At 44.4% G+C, this 11,271-nt stretch overlaps 1 pseudogene; it reads right to left on the bottom strand.

Annotated features, from left to right (window-relative positions):
• Positions 1 to 1,686: 1,686 nt before the first annotated feature.
• On the bottom strand, positions 1,687 to 2,995 carry LOC129539884 (RNA-binding protein with multiple splicing 2-like; annotated as a pseudogene).
• Between the last annotated feature and the right edge of the window lie 8,276 nt (positions 2,996 to 11,271).

The following is an 11,271-nucleotide window of genomic DNA, read 5'->3' on the forward strand; positions in this document are numbered from 1 at the left end:
AATTTTTCCTTCATTTTTCTTAAACTAAGAGCTGACGTTAAGGCTTACTGCTAAAGAAAGGAAACCCTTTTCTTCTTTATGTCTCAAAAGAAAACGTTAAACTTATCTGATAAGGCGGACAAGGGTTCTTCAATAATTAACCTCACACATGAAGCTTTCAGTTCAGTTCAGATCAATTCAGTCACAGTCATGTCTGACTCTTTGTGACCCCACGGACTGCAGCACCACCAGAATTCCCTGTCCATCACCAACTCCCGGAGCTGCCTCAAACTCACATCCATTGAGTCAGTGATGCCATCCAAGCATCTCATCCTGTGTCACCCCCTTCTTCTCCTGTCTTCAATCCTTCCCAGCATCAGGGTCTTTTCCAATGAGTCAGTTCTTCGCATCAGGTGGCCAAAGTATTGGAGCTTCAGTTTCAGCATCAGTCCTCCCAAAGAATATTCAGGACTGATTTCCTTTAGGATGGACTGGTTGGATCTCCTTGCAGTCAAGAGTCTTCTCCAACACCACAGTTCAAAAACATCAGTTCTTTGGCACTCAGCTTTCCTTATGGTCCAACTCTCACATCCATCCATGACTGCTGGAAAAACTGAGGGTCACAAAGAGTCAGACATGACTGAGCAACTAAACTTTCACTTTCACTTTCAAACTTAGGTTGGTCATAACAAGGAGCAAGCGTCTTTTAATTTCATGGCTGCAGTCACCATCTGCAGTGATTTCAGAGCCCCAAAAATAAAGTCCATCACTGTTTCCATTGTTTCCCCATCTATTTGCCATGAAGTGACGGGACGGGACGGGATGCCATGATCTTAGTTTTTTGAATGTTGAGCTTTGAGCCAGCTTTTTCACTCTCCTCTTTCATGTTGCATAAATATTTTGTTACACACGGTACAAAAATATTTTCACTTTTTTGGTTGGTTTCAAAGTCTGGAAAGACTGAGGAGCCATGGTAGGGGTGGGGTACACCAGGGTGCACTGGGGAGAGGTGAACGAAATGAGCAGAGAAAGGATTTCCTTAATGGTTGTTGGCCCATCTAAAGATGAGGAAGCAGAGGCCCCTGATTTGAAATGACCAGGAAAACGCTCTGTCTTGGCTGTGTGGTCTTTCCTGTTCAGCCTGGAAGTGAGTGGGGTGGTGGTGGTGGTGGTGGAGTGGCAGCCACCAAGCAGAACTGGCTACGGGGCTTGGTCCTCAATGAAGCCGGGTGGGTGCAGGGAAGAGGGGTGGGGAGAGGGACCTGGAATGATGATGAGCCCTTAGTGGCCAGGCCTTGTTGCCATGGTGAAGCAATGTGAGAACAAACTGTACACTCACATACACACAAGTTTTAAGTGTCTTAATTCGTGCCAGAAAACATTCAAAATTAAATGCCTCAGAGTCTTGACATGGGGGTACGGAAACAGATTTGGGAGACTGGGCCTTGCTCAGTCCCCAAGGAGCCCTCCCAGCGAGAAGGGCCCTGAATCCAGCCCTGAGGCCTTGGAGAGAGGCTGTGGGGAAGGACAGGGCTGAGGAGGAAGAGAGGAAGAAAAGAAGCCTACCGAGTCAGGCTTAAAATCCACAGTCTTTGGAGGGCGGTGGCAGCAGCAGCTCTGCAGGGCCACCTGGGGGCAGGGGGAGCTCAGGGTGGCTTCCTCCCCTGTGGGGCAGGGGCCTTGAGCTGTGGTGACAAGGGTGAAGAGCTAACAGAAGTGCTGATATTTCCATCTTGGCTTGGTGGTATCAGAGGAAGGGTACCAGCGGACCTGGTGCTTTTGAACTGTGGTGTTGGAGAAGATTCTTTAGAGTCTCTTGGACTGCAAGGAGATCCAACCAGTCCATCCTAAAGGAGATCAGTCTTGAATATTCATTGGAAGGACTGATCCTGAAGCTGAAGCTCCAATACCTTGGCCACCTGATGCGAAGAACTGACTCACTGGGAAAAGACGCTGATGCTGGGAAAGATTGAAGGTGAGAGAAGGGGACGACAGAGGATGAGAGGGTTGGATGGCATCACCGACTCAATGGATGTGAGTTTGAGGAAGCTCTGGGAGTTGGGATGGACAGGGAGGCCTGGCGGTGCTGCAGTCCATGGGGTCGCAAAGAGTCGGAAGTGACTGAGCAACTGAACTGAGCTGAACTGAACCAGCGCATGCCGGGAGGCAGCAGCAGCAGTGGCGGCTAGGTAAGTGAACGGCAGTGTGTGAGATGGCTGGGGTCAGCTCCATAGTGTACAGAGGGTAGGGGACCCAGGCCTCTGGGGATGCGGGGATCAGAGCGGCCCCCATCGGGTTATAGGTGTCCCCTGGGATGAAGTGTGCTCCAAGGGTGGGGTGGGCATTGGTAGGATTTGGTGTAGCCATTCACTTGTTCTTCCCTTTAACTCATCGGCTTCCCCTGTGGTTCCGCTGATAAAGAATCCGCCTGCAATGCGGGAGACCTAGGTCCGATCCCTAGGTTGGGAAGATCCCCCGGTAAAGGGGACAGCTACCCACTCCAGTATTCTGGCCTGGGGAATTCCATGGACTGTATAGTCCATGGGGTCGCAAAGAGTCGGACACGACTGATCGACTTTCACTTTGCCTGTTCTTGGCCATCTTAGTGTTGGCTTTGGCAAACTCTAGCCTCAAAGACTGTGGGTTTTCAGCATCAAAGCAAATACCGTTCAATGCACTCTTGGTGGCTCCTGCTCCTGCCCGATAGTCAAAGACCACAAAACCAACAGGCTGTCTTGATGTGAGCATGATCAGGGACTCTTCATACCCCTTGAAAGGCCTGAAGAGCAGGTAGAGTTGTCTGGGTTTGATATCCACAGGGAACCCACTGACCCACAGCCATCCTAACCTCCTCCTCCTCCAGAGTGCCTCCGGAGCCCGTGCTGCACCAGTGCTGTGCTCGCCGTAGGGCTTCAGGTTTCTCATGGTGCTGCCTGAGGGCTAGCTTAGCGCGGCCAGGAGAGAAAATTTTAAAGACTGACAATCCAAGTCCTGAGAATCTGGAAATCTCATTCATTGCAAAATGCAACAGTTGCTTAAAATGATTTGACAGTTTCTTAAAAAGTTTAACGTACCTCTACCATGTAACCCAGAAATCCCACTCCTAGATACTTCAAAAGAAATGAAAATTGTGCTTACACAAAGAAATGTATGCCAGTGTTTTGTAGCATCTTTATTCATACTAGCCAAAATCTAAGACAGTCTAGGAACTGATGGATAGATCAACAAATAATGGTATATTTGCACAGGAAATGATACTGAACTAAAAAGGAAAGAACTATGATGATACAACAACTTGGATGAAACTCAAAAGCAATATACAAAGTGAAATAAGCTAAATAAACAAACTGAAAAAGCTACATACTGTGTGATCCTATTTATATGACATTTTTTCTGGAGGTGGGGGAGACAGGAAATCAGATCAGTGTTTGCCTGGAGCTGGGAGTGGGAGAAGAAAAATTACTAGCGGGGCAAGAGAAATGTCCAGGGTGCCGAAAATGTTCTCTGTCTTGATTGTAATTGCTACAAAACAGAAGACAATTGTCAAAACTCATCAACAAAATACTTAACATGGATAAATTTTATTGTATATAAATTGTACTGTATGTGTAATAAGACTTCATCTTAAAAATAAAACATTGTAGAAAATGAAGATAGTCGTATTTTAGGCCTTCAGTTCAGTTCAGTTCAGTCGCTCAGTTGTGACCAACCCTTTGCGACCCCATGACACAGCACGCCAGGCCTCCCTGTCCATCACCAACTCCCGGAGTTCACCCAAACTCATGTCCATCGAGTCGGTGATGCCATCCAGCCATCTCATTCTCTGTCGTCCCCTTCTCTTCCTGCCCCCAGTCCCTCCCAGCATCAGAGTCTTTTCCAGTGAGTCAACTCTTCGCATGAGGTGGCCAAAGTATTGGAGTTTCAGCTTTAGCATCAGACCATTTTAGGCCTTGGGCTAGAGAAATGTTTCTTACCTAAGATGAAAATGCATTGACAACAAAATACTGACAAGGTTGACGTAGCACTAAAGCCCGGATCTTACAATGGTCTATAAGGTCCTACATGAACGGGTTCTCTGATCAGGTTGGACTCATCTCCTGCCTCTTTCTGCTCATTCAGTCCAGTCCATTTGCCCTTTTATTATTCTCACACACCAGACACACTTCTGCCTCAGGGCTTTCACCAATCCTCTTATAATTGTAGTTCTCCTTTAACACAAAGTAAACTACAAGGGATGTCTATAGCCATGCCAGACCCATCCTCCAACCTGGGGCCTCAGTTCCAAGTGTAATTCCAGAGCAGACCCAGATAGGCCCAACTTATCTGATTCGGAAGTGAGACAGATAGATGAGCCTGAGAAAGGAACTCTGTCCCTGCGGTACTTTGTGTTGGTGGTGGCCAAAGACTATGTTTCCATGGAGAAACCCTGCTTAATTCCTAATCACCGCTCAGTTAGGAGAAGCCAAACTTTTAACTGTGGATGTTTCTTAATTAAACCACAAACTTCCCTGAGTGGCTAATTAGGACCAAAGCAGGGTAGCTAGGGAATTCTCAAACAGAATTTCTCCCGGGCCTTGTTAACAAGGTCCTAGACTAGACCGGCTGCACAGAGGCAGTTCCCAGAGCACTGAAACTTTTCTGATATTTCACATTCGAAACACAGAAATTTTTCTCTTTCCCCAAGAGATTATAATCACCAACTCCATTATCAAAAGAAATTTCTCAGCCTGGCTCCTGGCTAACTAACTCCCCAGCCTCAATTACTCTTTATGCCATCTCATTCTCTCATCCCCAGAACAACAAATATGTTTCGCCTCTTATGCCACTACCACTTAATTAGGAGTAGCTGCCTAGTAAGTTAATTTGAGAATGGTTCAAGGCCTCTGCTCAATCCCAGTGAGGAAAATGCTCTGTGAGATATCAGCTATGTCTGCCATGGATATGGAATGGGAGGAGATTGCAGCAAACTGGCTATGTATTCACCATCCATGTGTGTGTGTGCCAAGTTGCTTCAGTCATGTCTGACTCTTTGTGACCTCATGGACTGTACCCCTCCAGTCTCCTCTGTCCATGGGATTCTCCAGACAAGAATACTGAAGTGGGTTGCTATGCCCTCCTCCCGACCCAGGGATTGAATTCCTATCTCTTGCATCTCCTGCACTGGTGGGTGGGTTCTTTACCACTAGTACCACCTGGGAAGCCCAATTCACCATCAAAACCCTATATCAAATTCTGAACTATGCTGCATTCCCCTAACACTTCTCTTTACACACCTCCGTGTTTTCATATGGGATAATATCTTTGCCTCTTTTCCACTTAGTTTTGTGTGCTTAGTCACTCAGTCATGTCCGACTCTTTTTGACCTCATGGACTACAGCTTGCCAGGTACCTCTGTCGGTGGGGATTCTCCAGGGAAGAATACTGAAATAGGTTGCCATGCCCTCCTCCAGGAGATCTTCCCAACCCAGGGATCAAACCCAGGTCTCCCGCATTGCAGGTGGATTCTTTATCTTCTGAGCCACCAGGGAGGCCCTTTCTACTTAGTTAATGCCTAGTTACCATCCCGTGAGGGCTGACATCACCTCTATAGCTTTCTCTGCACATTCTTCTCATCCTTGGATCCAAATGGGATTAATAACTCTCTCCATTGTGCTTTTAGTACTGAATTATCGTTGCAAGTACCACACTGATCTGGGTAATTGGGATGCTGTGCAAGAATAAACTAGAGAGAAGTTCTCAGTGGATGGACTAAAAAGACAGACCAGAACAGAGACTGGTAGTGACACTCATGGGAAAAGGAAAACAAAAAAGAGTAGAGATGTTTGCGGTGGGGGGATAGGAGACAAAAAATAGAACCTATAGGAATTTGTTGTTGATGTCATTTAGTCGCTAAGTCACGTCTGATTCTTTGCCACCCCATGGGCTGTAGCCCACCAGGCTCCTCTGTCCTTAGAATTTTCCAGCAAGAATACTGGAGTGGGTTGCCATTTCTTTCTTCATGAGATCTTCCTGACCCAGGGATCAAATCCGAGTCTTCTGCGTCTCCTGCATTGGCAGGCAGATTCTTTACCACTGAGCCATCAAGGAAGCCCATATTATAATGCTACTTAAACATAAATAATAGTAGAGCTATGTATAAATAAATGTCTTAGGCTAACAGTACTTATACAATTATAAAATCAAAATAATAGACAGCAAAACTAATAAGCTAACAGCATTCATTTAATGTTATGCGTTATATCATTTTGCTGGAACTAAATTACATTTCATAACATGAAGTGACTCTTCAATGGCGTATTGAGCATAACATCTTATTGTATGCTGTGGGATGACTCATTTCTCCCACCACTTTATTCCAACTGCCAAGAAACTGTATTATGTCTAGCACACCTGGTACAGGACCAAATCACACAGTTTACAAAGTCTGACTTCATGTCATATCAACCTGAAACAACTCAAGCAGTACTATGTGATGTTGATGTGGTTGTAAACACACATACAAATGTGAACAGTCAAAACTTCAAGAGACTCTCCCATTTAAAGCCACTGACAGTGTAGCTACTGAGTATTCAGAAGACAGTGAGTAATTGGTGAAAAAGAAAAAGCATAATCTTATAGTACTAGAAGTCTCACAAAGGACACACTAAAGGGTGAAGGAAAATGACCCCAGAGGGGAGCACAAAATGCAGAAAGGAAAGAAGCACCGCATAGAAAATGCATGTAAATGAATATTAACGAATTAATAGTCATTAAAAGTGAATATTGCCTGCTTCACCAAAAGTAAGCGTGCCTTAATGAAGTTCGAAATACATTTTGAATTAAAATATATTACCACTATAGCACAAAAGGCAAGAAGAAGGGAAATGGAGTTCAAATATCCTAGAGTTCTTGAATTTACCAGGACATGGTAAAAAAATTATATATATGGGACTTTAATAAGTAAATGATATATACATTATAATGTCTAAGGTAAGCACTAAGAGAATAGTTTAAAATATATAACTAATAAGCTAATCTTAAAAAGGAAAACCAAGTTGGAGAATTGCAGTGAACAATTTCAAGACTTATACTGATGTGTGCACCCTGCCATGTGTAAATAGCTAGCTAGTGGAATCCTGCTGTATAGCACAGGGAGTTCAGTTCAGTGCTCTGTGGTGACCTAGATGGGTAGGATGGGAGGATAGAAGGGAGGTCAAAGAATAAGGGGATGTGTATACATATATATAGCTGATCCACTTCATTATTCGGTGGAAACTAATGCAACATCATAAAGTAATTATGCTTTGGTTCAGTCACTCAGTCACATCCCACTTTTTGCGATGCCATGGACTATAGTCTGCCAGTTTCCTCTGTCCATGGAATTTTTCAGGCAAGCATACTGGAGTGGGTTGCCACTTCCTCCTCCAGGGGATCTTCCCAACCCAGGGATGGAAACTGTCTCTTTTATCTCCTGCATTGGCAGGTGGATTCTTTACCACTGCACCACCTGGGAAGCCCATAAAGCAATTATATCAGACTGAAAAAAAAAACAAAACAACTTACTATAAAGCTAAAAGTCAGTGTGGTCTTGTCATAAGGATAAACAAATCAGTGAAATATAGCAGAGTCCAGAAATAGACCCACACACGTGGAGTGGCTTAATTATTTACAAACGTGCTGTGCACCATTGGGGTGGCAAAGAGTTGGACACAGCTTATCGACTCATTGTGAACAACAAGTGAACTAAAATCCACCTGAAAATACATATAGACTATACATATGGAAATTATGTTAGCTGTGGCATATGGATGCATTTTTAATCTGTTTGGTAGGATGTAGGCTGAAGTGTTCAGAAAGGATAAGCCTTAATAGCAAGGAGGTTTTCTATTAGCCTTAATAGCAACATTTTCCAAGAAAATGTTGACGACATATCGATTGTAACTTTTCTATTAAATCTCTGTGCAAAAGGAGATTGCAATTGCTTCTTCCATTTCTGGAACCACAAGGGAAGTCAGTCTACATGGTCTGGGAACCAGGAGCTCAATCTCTTAAAGAGAGATTCCAGATGACCAACACACAAGACCTAGGCATCTGGTACTTGTTAGAGTCTTCCCCTTCATGGGACCCCCCCTCAGCCTGGGGCAAATTTGTAGTCATTCTGCTGCCTTGCGTACAGTCCCAAGATTTGAAAAGGCGACCAACAGTGTCTTGGGTCACATTATCTGGGATCTTGCCATCAAGCTACTTCCCTCAAGCCAGCACCCCAGATCCTGGAAAATTCCAAAAGCCTAAATCATTTGAACATGTGCTAACTGCATTTTTTGTGTGACCACTGACCTTCAGAATGGAAAGAATATGGAGCTTAGGCGCCACTCAGACGTATGCCATGTTCATCACAAGAAAGGCCCCTTAGATCTGGATCATTAGTGAGCACAGTTTGCACACAGCACTTGGCAATGACTTCTTTTCCTGGTTCTGCCATTTACAGGCTTTATGACCTCATAGAAATATCTCTTTTCTGAGCCTCAGTCATCTAATCTGGAAATACAAGGAAGAACCCCAATTTCACAGAGCTGCTTTCGTGATAATTAGTAAGATATTGTGTATGATGAGATTAGCACAATGCAACACTGTCAAATGGAGCAGATGAACAGCTGGCGGGTAGAGGGAAGAGTAGGAAATGGAGAGGGACTATCCAGTGGGTGCAGGGTTTCCTTTTGGAATAATGAAAATGTTCCAGAACTAAATACTGCACCATAGTGAATGCACTAAATGCCACTCAATAGTATACTTTAAAATGGTTAACGTGGTCAACTTTATGTTAAAAAACAAGAAAAGCCCGGCTATACCTCCCACCTCTCTACCTCATAGGGTGAGTGGGGAGGAGATAGAAACCAGGATCTGTCCTGAGTCTCTCCTATAGAGACAAGAACTGAGAACTAAGACAAGAACAGGTGCTTGAGTATCCCTGTGGTGAGGGAGGGGGGACTCCGTATCAGAGTGTCACCCAAAGTGGCCAGAAGGGAGGCGGGGAAGGGAAGTTAGCAGCGGATGGGAGGTTTGTGGGGACAGTTTTTCAGTGAACATTATCACGGTGTGCAGAGTGCAAGTCACAGATCAGAAGGAAGATAGCAAGCCTGGAAAAAGTGAGTCACAAGGAGAGGAAAGAAAAAAACGTCAGTCATCTAAAGAGGAAATGAATGCCCGAGAGGCAGCCCAGGAGGGTGCACGGTCTCCCTCTGCAGCTCATTAACAGAATCATCTGGAAGTATATCACCATCACCAGTGCCCACCACATCACCGCACCCTCCACCCTTCATCGTCACCCCACGCCCATCCCTACTGAGTCTCTGATTCAGGAGGTCTTGAGCATTAGGGCATGTGGTGGAAACTGACCACACGTTGGAATTGCACTGCTGTCTCCCACGACTTTGTAGCTGTACCACTCTGGACGAGTAACCTGATTTTTCTGCATCTTAGTTTCACCTTTATGAAACAGGAAAATCTATTCATAGGCTATTGGTAAGAGTTAATGAAATTGACAGGTAAAATACGTGCCACAAAGTAGGCGCTTAATAAATATTTAATTTCCTTTCCCCTTCTCCAACGGTGCATGTCACACTTTGAATCCACTTGGTTTTTCCATCAGGTCACAAAGCAAAAGAAGGAATAGCAGGGGATTTTAAATAGAGAACAGGAACTTTTTCCCATAATAAATGTGTTTGAAAGGTGACTTTTTTATTTATTTTTGTGGAGTGTAATTGCTTTACAATATTGTGTTAGTTTCTGTTGTACAACAACATGAATCCGCTGTGTGTATACATACGTCCCCTCCCTCTTGAGCCTCCCTCCCACCCCCCTCCCACCCCTCTAGTTCATCACAGAGCACCAGGCTGAGCTCCCTGTGCTATGCAGCAGCTTCCCACTAGCTATTTATTTTACACCACGTTGTGTCTGTCTATCAGCCCAATTTGTCCCACCCTCCCCTTCACTCCTGTGGCCACATGTCCATTCTCTATGTCTGTGAAGAGATGACATTTTTATTTTAGCTTATTTTTCTTTGTTTTAAAAATGTCTTTCTTGTTTTTATTCTTTTAGTTTAAAAGATAACTTTTTAAAAGAGAGTCCTTGTTTAAGGGTTAAAATCTGCCCTAGAGGCAGCATTATTCACAACAGTTATAAAAAAAAAGAAACAACCAAAATGTCTATGGACAATTGACCAGAAAAGATTAAGTCAATTGTGGTATACGTTAAATATTTACATAGCAGTAAACAATATCAGACGGCTGGTCCACACAGCAACATGGATGTCAGCTGATATGCTAAGCAAAAAGGTCAGACACTAAAGGGCACATTCTTTATCACAGTAGTGTTCTGTATACTCTGTGCTAGATCTCTGATCTTCTGCACTTCCGTGATTTCACTTGATAAGTTCTTGGCTGGCAATAATGTTGAGCTGTTTTCAGGTCAACAGTTGTGATGTTCTTTGCAGTGTTCTCAGGGAAAACAGAACTTAAAAACTCAGATCCACCAAGGTGGACTATCTCTGCTTGCCAGCCCCTTTGAACACCCTCCCATGGATGGAGACTATCCCACTTTATGGGTCCCTCCTTCCCAATGTTCAAGCCAGAAAGCTCACTTTCCCACCTCCTCCTGGAGCCAGAGTGCAGGCTTGTGAGCTAGGCTCTACCAATCAGATGTGAAGTAAAAGTGACTTGAAGTAGAGAAAAGTGGGCAAGCAGGCACCATGCAGAATGAACGCATTTTCTGGCAAGGGTGTGTAGCAGCAGCCAGCTTTCAGGGGCAGCAGTGGCGGGGTTTGGCCAGCAGAGGTGCAGTCGGAGATGTCTGTGTCCTGTGGCTGCAGCAGAGGCGTCGTCACTGGGGCAGCAGCTGCTATTCCTGGGTGTGAAGCCTCTGAGCCTCATTCTCTGGTCCCACAGCTGTTTCCATGAGCTACACAATATCCTTTAATAAACTCCTTCCTGCTGAAATGGGCTAGAGGAACCCATTTGTTCTACTCTGGAGAATCCTGAATGCTACAGTGGGCGATCCACTCAGGGCTCTTAGCACAACAGGACATACATTTACATATGTATGTATGTATATATGTACATATGTGTGTATGTATATATGTAGGTATGTACATGGGGGAGACAGATATATAGAGATGATACAGATATAAATGTATATATGTTTGTGTGTGTGTATATGTGAGAGTTAGATATACAGAGATGATATAGACATAAATAGAGAGATACAAGTAGATACTAATGGCTTTATTTTGGGGTACTGGCTCCCACCATTGTCAGG

The sequence above is a fragment of the Moschus berezovskii genome, chromosome 11 (assembly GCF_049115385.1).
Source record: "Moschus berezovskii isolate FMDL1 chromosome 11, NW_MosBer_1.0, whole genome shotgun sequence".
Classification (NCBI taxonomy): Eukaryota; Metazoa; Chordata; class Mammalia; order Artiodactyla; family Moschidae; genus Moschus; species Moschus berezovskii.